The following is a 10,749-nucleotide window of genomic DNA, read 5'->3' as shown; positions in this document are numbered from 1 at the left end:
ATATCTAGAGTTCTTCCCTCTGCCCTTCGTAGGTCTTCTTGTGTGCTATCTGCCCCTTCAGGCTGGGAAGTTTAGAGCCATTTCTCATCCCTACTCATAATTTGCCTACCCCAGGATCCAGTGCATGGCCCCTGACACGGGGAGCTCAGGGAAGATCATTGACTGCCTGGGCCGGGAGGGAAGACACCTGGGTTCCAGCCCGAGCTCATTCTCCTACCCACTCGGTGGTATTTGGCAACTCAGCCTTTCTCGTTGTTTCCCTTCTGGAATGGATGGTCTCTTCTGCCCTGCTTCCCAGCATCTATGCAGATGGTGTTGGATCTGAATGGGCTCAAGGCACTAGTGTGAAAGGAAGAGTCAGACCAAGTAGCAGCAAACAGGCACTGGGGTGTATCTGGTGGGAGATGACGAATCCAAACATCGCTCCCTGCTTCCAGAACCTCGGTGGCTGCGTGTTGCCTACAGGAACATGAAGTGCAGACCATTAAGTGTGCCAGTCAGGGTCTTCACCATCTGACTCCAACTTGCCTTTCCATTTCCCATCCCACCCTAAGGAACCCTGGCGTCCAGCTTCATGGAACCACTCTACCATTTTTGCATACCTCTGAGCACATGCTTGCCCCACAGCTCAGGGGACACCTCCTCCATGAGGTCTTACTTGACTTCTTGCAGTTATCCCCCGGGGGGGTGTTTTTCATAAAAAACACTACAGCACGTTTATAAGCCTTTCTTCTTTCTCAACTCTAAGCAGCTAGAGGGCAGGTTCTGTGTTTGTACGTGGAAAAAAGAAAAGAAAAGTTGTTTTTGCCAGGCCTTCAAAAATAACTTTTTAAATTATTTTAATAAAATATTTCCCGAAAAATATTTCATACATACGAAAGGGTATATATATATATATGTCCACATACAAGAGATAAAGAACAATAAAGTGAACATTATTGGACTTTACTAACCAGCTTTAGGAAAACATCACCAATGCCATTGAAGCGTGCTGAGGTAGCCTGAAGGAATAAAGTGTGACGTCCTTTGGGACAAAGACATGTCGTGCATTAATTCAGAGAACTTTCTGTAGTGTTCTTTATGGGTCAGGTTCTGGCCATAGAGAATCGGGATGGAATAGTCAAAAACCCTGTTAAAAACTGCCCTCACAGAGCTTATAGTCAAAGCAACAAATCTTCCTAAGCAAGATAAGCACTACTTTAGAGGTATGCACAGCATGCTACGGGGCCACAGAGGAAGGATAATTAACCAAGACTGGGGAACGCAAAGCTTCCCATGGGTGACCATGTAGAGGCTGAATCTTAAAGAGACAGAAGGAACAGAACATGCAAAGACATAACTGGCTTAGAAGTCTAAATACTTGGGGCTGCTGAGTGAGGATTGTGCACTGTGTGAAGTGAGACTGGAAAGATGGACTAAAAGATACTCACGCATTCACTCAACAAATATTCATCGAGTGCCTACTATGTGCCCGGTGCTGTTCTAGGCACTGGGAAACAGCACGAACAAAACATAAGAGGAGCGCCTGGGTGGCTCAGCCGGTTAAGCATCCAACTCTTGGTTTTGGCTCAGGTCATGATCTCACAGTTCATGCGTTCGAGCCCCACATCAGGCTCTGTGCTGACAGTGGGGAGCCTGCTTGGGATTCTCTCTCTCCCTCTGCCCCTCCCTTTCTCTCTCTCTCTTTCTCAAAATAAAGAAACTTAAAAAAAATAAATAAGAGGGGCCTGGATGGCTCAGTCTGTTAAGCGTCCGACTCTTGATTTCAGCTCAGGTCATGATTTCACGGTTCGTGAGCTCAAGCCCTGCGTTGGGCTCTGCACTGACAGTGTGGAGCCTGCCTGGGATTCTCTCTCTCTCTTTCTCTCTCTCTGCACTTCTTGCACTCACACTCTGTCAAAATAAATAAATAAACTCTAAAAAAAAAGAAAACAGAAAACAAAAAACAAAAACATAAGAATGCCTGTCCTTACAGGACAAGCTTACACTCTATTGCCAGATCATGAAATTCCAGAGCAATCAGTTAGGAACCTATTGTAATAACCCAGGCAAAAATGGTGAACACTGCACTTAAGCCATGTCAAGAGGAAAAGAGGCAGAATTTTTTAGGATGCAGAATTAATGGAAGTGAACAGACGGAGTCAAGTTGATCCCAGATTTCTAGTTTCAATGAACAGATAACCAGCAATGCCATTCACCAAATAAATAATATAAATGGAGAAATACATCGAGGGAAATATGACCGGTGCAATTTTGACTTGTTGACACATTTCCAATGTGTTTGCAATCTTCCAAAGAAGAGAGAGATCCAGTAGGCAGTTGGATAGATATGGAGTTTGAGAGTTTGGAACTGAAGACAGAGACTTAAGATCCTTGAAAGTCAAGGTGATGAGAGTGAAGAAAGATCACCCAGGTGTCCCTGCATGTACAGTGAGAGGGCAAGAGGGCCAAGGGCAGAATCCAGGTGACCATCCACATGGAAGAGAAGTTCAGAGAACGCAAAGTCACAGAAAAGACTGGGAAGGATCAGTCAGAGGGAGAAAGGTGTGGCAGGTACAGCAGAAAGGTCAAGGAAATGACTCCTGGAAACCACTGGATTGGCATGTGGCTTGACGAGAGCTTGAGGAAAGTGTTGTAGGTGGAAGTTACTGTACCGCCGGACTTCACAGAACCTGTAATAGATACACAATTCCAACCCATGGGAATTGGGAGTATGTCTCCAGACTCACATAAAAACCGGGACTCCTGAGTCAAGGTGTAAGAAAAATCAAGGGCAGGAGCCAAGATGTCTGGATCCACCATCAAAGAATTCGTACTTGCTTTTGACCAGCCAGGTGTGAGGCACACTCTAAGCCTGCACTATCCGCTATGGTAGCCACCAGCCCAGGTGACTCCTGAGCACTTGAACTGTGGCTAATCCAAACTGAGATGCTGTGAGTATAAATTGCATAATGGATTTCCAGACTTTGTACCAAAAATTAAAAAACAATTTAAAATAATTTTATGTCGACTGCATGTTTAAATGATAATAACTTGGATATATAGCATTACATAAAATATGTTGTTAAAGTTAGTTTCACCTGGTTCTTTTTTTTTATTATTATTAAGGGGGCACCCGGGTGGCTCAGTTGGTAAAGTGTCTGACCTCGGCTCGGGGTCATGATCTCACGGTTGGTGAGTTCGAACCCCGCGTCGGGCTCTGTGCTGACAGCTCAGAGCCTGGAGCCTGTTTCAGATTCTGCGTCTCCCTCTCTCTCTGCCCCTCCTCACCACCACCCCCCCCCCCCCGCTTGTACTCTGTTTCTCTCTCTCTCTCTTTCTCTCTCTGTTAAAGGATTTTTATTTTGGGGGCACCTAGGTGACTCAGTGGGTTGAGTGTTCGACTTGTGCTCAGGTCGTGATCTCACAGTTTCTGAGTTCAAGACCCATGGTTGGGTTCTCTGTGGTCTGCTTGGAGCCCACTTCTGATCCTCTGTCCCTCTCTCTCTCTGTACCTCCCCCATTTATTCTCTCTCTCTCTCTCTCTCTCAAAAATAAACATTTAAAAAAAAAAGATGTTTATTTTCAAGTAATCTACTATGCCCAATGTGGGCTCAAACTCATGACCCAGAGATCAAGAGTCACGTGCTGTCTGGACTGAGTCAGCCAGGCGATCCTCACCTCGTTCTTTTGACTTTTTTAAATGTGGCTACTAGAAAACTTAAAATTCAAAATTCAAAATTACTCATTAAATTTTTACTGCACCGTGCTAACCAAAGCCCTGCCCCAGAATGGGACATCTCCAGACTCCCAACATCCCTACCAGAAGGAAGATGTATGCCAGAAACTTCCAAGACTGCATTCTAGACACACCCCTTTGCCCCATGTTCCCAAGGCCATTACCTAGGGATCCCAAGGGATCCCAGTGCTTAGTACCCATCTCCAGATCGCCATTCCTGTTCCCACCATTTTTTTTCTTTCTTCAGGTCTATTGATAATCAGGTGAGCGTAGAAATGACCTTTTCTACCTCACAAAAGTGCATTTTTTTCCAGACTTAGAATCCAGAATCTCTCTCTCCCAAACCCTAAATTTAGAAGCCATGTCTTCCCTCTTCTGTTTCCCCTGTTTCTCAAATCATGGCATTGTGGCTGTCACGTAGGTTCTCCAGATTTAATTTGTCATACTTCCTAGCCATGTGACCTGGAGCAAAAACACTTCATGTCTCTGAGCCCTTATCTGCAAGATGTGGAGAACTGCTACCTGGGAAAGTTATCGTGAGGATTATATGAAATCAGACGTGTAAAATGCCTTGCACAGAGCCAGGCACACGGGAGGTACTTTATAATTTGGGGTTTTCTGTTTTGCATCTTACTCCTGCGTATTTGGAGAAGAGCAAACTCGGGTTCATATGATATATGGGCAGTGATAGGACCTCAAAAGCAAAAGGGCGCTTAGAGATATATTTGCAGCTTCTCATTCAGTACAGAAATTCCCTGGACGACATCCCTCATTGGTAGTCATCCAACCTCTGCTTCAACATCTCCAGGGGCCATTCACTGGTTCACACAATAAATAAGAACAAGGCACTGTGGGAGCCACAAAGAAGGGCAGACACAGATCTTGCTGTTAAGGAGCTTATATTTTAGCAAAAAGGATATATAGAGGAATAACTGTAATACAGGGTAAATGTGGTATGTGCCAATTGAGGGTGCCATGACAGAGCCAACAACCTTACAAATTAATCCACGTACAACACAAAGGATGACTCTGATATTAAAATTTCTCCCAAGTGTCAGACCTCAGTTTTCCCTACTCATTTCATAGAAAGTGGTACAAAATTCTTCCACACTAGATCACCAGACTGTTCTCAAGGAGGACATTTCTGTAATAATCTTAAAACTCCAGGAGGGTGTGGCCATGGAAGAGGCTAGAGTGGATGAATGGGAGCATGGGTGTGGGGAGAATTGGTTTTGCTGCAAGACCCTCCGGTCTCTTCCGTATCACAGAATTTCTGGGAGTCCCTAGATATTCATCCCACCCTCTACGTACTACCAAGGAACTCCTGCCTACCTGGAAAGCCCTGAACATCCCTACTCTCAGGACTTATCCAAACATTTTTCTGTCTGTGCTTTTTCTCTCCCTTCCTCCCTCCCCCATCTTTATCACATTTTCTTTATCTTTATCAGCATCTCTATAATTTTCTTTGTGTCCATTTCTGCTTCAGTCCGTCCCTCTCATCATTTAGATTTGGGTGTCTGTTATTCTTGAGGGGGTCTCTGCCTCTGTTTCTGTCTTCCTCTCTTTTACTCTTTCATCATCGTTCTCCATTTCTTGGTCGGTTTCCATTTTTCTGTCTCTGGCCTTGCTTTCTCCCCAGCTGCCGCAAAGCTATAAACCCAGCCGGCCCTGCAGCAGGCAGCCGCCAATCACTAGGCTCCAGGAGTTGGGGGAGGGGGCTGCAGGGAGGTGGGGACCTGGGAAAGCTGGGGCACTGTTGCTACAGCAGGGGAGGGGAGAGGCAGAAAAGAGCAAAGAGATGCCACTCCCAGAAGGCGACCACAGCTGCCTCCACAGCCTGTGCCTGGACCCCCATCCTGCTGGGAACAGACACCTGGCCCTCTTTCCATTGTGAGCCAGAGTACCTGGGTCCCTCCCATATTCTCCCCAAACCATGATTTCTCATCCAAAACCACCGACCACAGATCACTCCATAAGAGATTTGCCTCCTCCTTCATTCTTAGGCCCTCCCAAGATGAGGGAGCTAAGGGACCCTGGGGGTCTGAGGATGTCTGGGACAAATGCTAACGTGAACACTGGGACAATAAAAGGATGGTCAGGACAGGCTGGAGGGAAGGATGCTGAGAAACAATGGGTACTGGGGAGGCCCTGAGAGGAGGGGGAGTGCTAACAAGCAAGGATGAACCAGAAGGTTGGGCACTCCAGGCTTCTTACCAGCTCCCTGGCCATTCCTAAGGCAGGATTGACAGCCAGAATCCCTGGTCCCTGGGGCAGGTGGGGATTGGGCAGATTAGGGTGCTGCCTAATGAGCAACTACTTAGCCCGTCCTTAGAAATCTACAGGGTTGGGGAGAGGGTGGGGGTTGGGGGTGTTGCCCAGGCGGGGAAAGCTGGGAAGGGGAGGGATTAGCCAGAGATTTTAGGAGATTTTAGGAGAAGGGCAGGGGAGGAGGAACAGTTCCATGTTGTAGGGCAGGAGGAGACCGACCCAGCAAGTAGTAATTCCTGGTGTGCCGGCGACCCCTGCTGGCTATGCACATCACCACCTGGGAGAAGAGAAGGTATGGCCAGCCTGTGTGAGTCCCCGTGTGGGTAGAATGTGACACTGCGTTATATGAATGTCTCACCGTACCACAGTGACAGGGCGTATTAGCGCTCCCCGTGATAATGTGTGGGCACCCCCAGGTGAAGGCAGAAATGTGACCGGGCACAGAAGCCACAAAGTTCAGGTCCTGAACTCCTGGCCCCCGGTGGGCAGTCTGGATGTCCAGGCTGGGTGAGGTCTTTGAGCCCACCATGTGTCCTCACTAGTGTCACAACAGCAGTACAGATCCATTCGGTGGGGCGCTGCTGGCATCAAAATGAAATTAACAAGTCCAGGGGTGGGGAGGAAATGGGCGCTTTGGAATCAGACATCCCTGGATTAAAATTCTGATGCCCCCCCCCCCCACCATCCGCATGACCTCAGGCAAGTTACTGAACTTCTTTGAGCCCAATTTCCTCACCTATAAGGGCATAATAATACCTATCTCGCAGGGTTACTGTGAGTATTTAGCACAGTGCCTGGCATTTAATAGATGCTAATTTTCTGCCTCCCTCTCCCTTTATCTACTCCCACCCCCAAGGTCAAGCAGAGATTTCAAAAGGCAAATAAACTGAGGATGATGTTGACAATGATGATGGTGGTGGTTTATATTTACATCACTCATGCAAATCATTTTAAACATATTTTTAATACACGGCTTTTTTTCCTTTTTATTAGCCAAGCACATCATGATCATGTTTTATTGGGACAGAAATATCCTGGTGTTATGGCAGGTATCTAGAAGGATGGCCTTATGAAGTGATAACAAGGCATGACAAATCTTTCTTTATTGTGATACATTTTCATTACTCAGGTTAATCAGGAATTACCCATTAGAACAAGGGCTTAAGATAAGTACATGACAATCATCTGTGGAGATCAGAATCTCCTGATTTTCCAATGGGTATCTAATTGTTATTGCTGTTGTGGGGGCCGATTAATGCTTTGATTGAACTGGTCTTAAAGCATTAGAATAACTCAAGGAGCTATGACAGGCAGTTAGAAATAGTATATTCTGAAATTAAAAAGAAGACGGATTTCAATTCCACGAACGAATATTCTGATCCCGACAGCAGTCCAGTGACGGGGCAAACTGTTTATGAAGTAAAGAGCTCCATTTCAGCGGGAGGATTGAAGCAGAAGCCGCCGACTCCCTGGCAAGCTCACTGTGACAGAAATTGAGGCTGCAAAGGGACATTGGAGAAGAGGCCCTCCGAGGCCCCTCCACAAACACTCCAACGCACAAGTAATACTTAGCTGGTAGCAGTGTTGTTCCAAATGGCATTACTGCCCTACCCGCGGTCATTGTTTGTCACCATGGAGTGGAGGCAGTGGGGAGAGGGGACATAGAAATAATAACAACTGTATTCTTTTCCTCTCTCAGACTTTGTTCTTCCTAAGGAAAGGCAAGACCCCAGGATCTTTCCTTCTCTCGCCCCACATTCCTCTTGATTTCTTCTGCAATCCTTTTTTTTTTTTCTCCTAGCTTAAGGAGATCCACCTTCGAGTATCTTAAAGAAAACCTTAAAGAAAGGGCTTTTTACATCCTTTAATTCTGTCTCCAAGAGGTGGGCAAGCAATGGGTGGGGGCAAAGAAGGGAACAAACATTTGTTGAGTCCTCTTTAGAGCCTATGCTGTAATTTTAGCATTTGATGGAGAGAGATGTGTATCTGCTGTCGGCAGGTAAGTGTGGAAATATAAAGTATCTATTGTTTTCTAAATGTGGATGTAAATACGATGCATCTGCAGGAGTTCTTTGTTTTTCTGGCCTCTCTGAGGGACTTTGGTATCTAGCTGCCTGTGGAGAGATCTGTGTGCAGCTCCTCTGAGGGTTTCAATACCTGCCATGTGTACACTGATGAGCCAGGAGTTATTCTTCTCACTTCAGGATCTTTGTACCCGATCCCAGGCTTATCTTCCCCCCATCCTGGGCACAAAGGGGTGGTCACATCAGGCCCCATCTCCCTCCTTACCTAACAAGTGTGAGGCATTGCATTCCCCATCTCATCACAGTGCCCAACCAGACCCACAATAAGCCATGTGTATCCTGTGGCCCCTCCTCCCACCTCTGTGGAGAGTCCTTGGCACCCTCCCCTCCTGGCTGCCCCCACTCCCCACTTTCCATGCCAGGAGAGATCTAATTACACAGAAATTAGTACAGAGAAGGATCGTTTGCTTTTATGGCACCAGCACCAGGGCAGCTGTAAATCTGGGGCCGCTGCTGTAGCCGCCTCTGGGCACTGTGCAGGCTGTAGGGGGGCTCTCACCTCCACACCCCACTTTGTTCTACCTCGGTCCAGCTGCCTGGGCCTCCACCCCTGCCCAGGAAACCAGAGCCCTATTTGGTTCCTATCTCAGTGGAGTAGCGGGAGGCCTGGGGGGGGAGGTGTGGCCAATCAAAAATGACACATAATAGGTGTTCAATTAATGTTATCTGAATGATTAGAGAGGCGTTAATCCCAGCAATGCCAACTGGTACCCAACTACCCAGACCAGTGGCCAAGGAATGTATGTATATTCCTGGTAAGTACTTACTAGATGGTCTCCACTTCCTTATGAGTAAATGGGGTGTTCTGTCCCCCCATTCTGACCCAGGGGGTCATCCTGGCTTCCACTTTCCAGACCCTAAACTCCTTCTCAGGCAGCATCAGTTAATGAAAACAGCCCAGAGTTCAGACCTTGAATCTTCTGTTTACTGGCTCAGTGACCTTGGACACCCTACAACTTTCACCTGACCCTTGGTTTCCTCATTTGTGAAATGGTGGTCATGAAACCCACCTTTCAAGTTGTTGTGAGACATCAGTGAGAAAGTTCTGGATCAGGAAGAAAGTAGTCCACTAATCCTTATCACTGATAACATCTTGCTAGCTAACACATCCATGTCCCCCTACCTCTTAACTAGCCTTTATCCCAACCAACTGCCTCAAGTGCCACCATACAATTTGGGGCAACTGGATATGCAGGGTGGTCGTTCCCAACCTGGAAAGAATGTTTCTTTATTTAAGAATCTCATCAGGGGCACCTGGGTGGCTCAGTGACTTTGGCTCAGGTCAGGATCTCCAGTTGGTGAGTTCAAGCCCCACATCGGGCTCTGTGCTAACAGCTCAGAGCCTGGAGCCTACTTTACATTCTGTGTCTCCCTCTCTCTCTGCCCTTCCCCTGCTCATGCTCTGTCTCTTTCTCTCAAAACTAAATAAATACTGGGGCGCCTGGGTGGCTCAGTCAGTTGAGCGTCCGACTTCGGCTCAGGTCACGATCTCACGGTTCGTGAGTTCGAGCCCCGCGTCAGGCTCTGGGCTGATGGCTCAGAGCCTGGAGCCTGCTTCTGATTCTGTGTCTCCCTCTCTCTCTGCCCCTCCCCCGTTCATGCTCTGTCTCTCTCTGTCTCAAAAATAAATAAACATTAAAAAAATAATAATAATAATAAACTAAATAAATACTAAAGAAAAATTAAAAAAAAAAAAAAAGATAGGTGATTCCAACAGTCCTTGTTCACCTGGAGACACCACTTTACTCATAGCCAACCCTCTTCAAGCTCTCACCTTGGCAGTAATTATTTTGATCTCCTTATTTTCATGGAGGATATGAATTTGTTCCTTGGGGTACTGGAGAGTCTTGTAAATGGCTGGCTAAAAATAATCAAGGACTTGGGAAAATAGGAAGGAGTAGGAGCTGCGGAACTAGGGTGGAGACAGGAGGCTTAGACCCATCCCAGAGCAAGGTCTAGGGGCCCTTCAGGGAGTAGCAGAGACAGAGGCCAACTCCCATCTTCTTGCCAATACAGTCTCTAAACCCCGGGACTTGGGGTCTCCTCCCTCTTGGCCTCTTCTATTTGATGTCTCCAGCCCAGGCCACTCAGCCAAGAATTCCTGATTTTTCCCCTATGAACGCTAAGTGGTGTGTAGGCCCTGAAGGGAAGAGCCAAAGAAAGGAAGGGGTGCATCCTCTTCCCCAACCGGTCTGCCTGGATCTCCAAGCACCATTTGTCAGGACCCCTTCTCCCATCCTTCAGGGGCACGAGGAGCCCACATGAGAAAGCTGAGGCACATCCTCCGTGTCTGGCCTCTCACCCCCTGATCTGCGTCCCAAGGAGGGTGAGGATTTGGCGTGAAGGGCAGAGCGGCTGGGGCATCTCTGGCCCCCGCCTCCCCCACCCCCAACCCCAACTCAGGCTGCAGTCTCTCCTCGTTGTAGCAGAGCGAGAGCAAAGGGACGGGCAGTAAAGATGAGTGATGGCGCGGAGACAAGCAGAAATACACCATCATGAAAATGCTAATGACTCCTTGCTCTCTTTCTTTATGGTTGGAGTAATACAGACTTCAATCATAAAAACAATCTCCCAACATTTTAATGGGCTCCATCATGCCCGCACTTGTCGGTATATTTGAAGAATAAATCACCCTCCCCGCTCGGAATGAATTCGCTGTCAAACTCGGCTCCCTCGGAG

The sequence above is a fragment of the Panthera tigris genome, chromosome B4, assembly GCF_018350195.1.
Source record: "Panthera tigris isolate Pti1 chromosome B4, P.tigris_Pti1_mat1.1, whole genome shotgun sequence".
Taxonomy (NCBI): domain Eukaryota; kingdom Metazoa; phylum Chordata; class Mammalia; order Carnivora; family Felidae; genus Panthera; species Panthera tigris.
The sequence above is the reverse complement of the archived record's forward strand: the minus strand, read 5'-3'. Positions refer to the sequence as shown.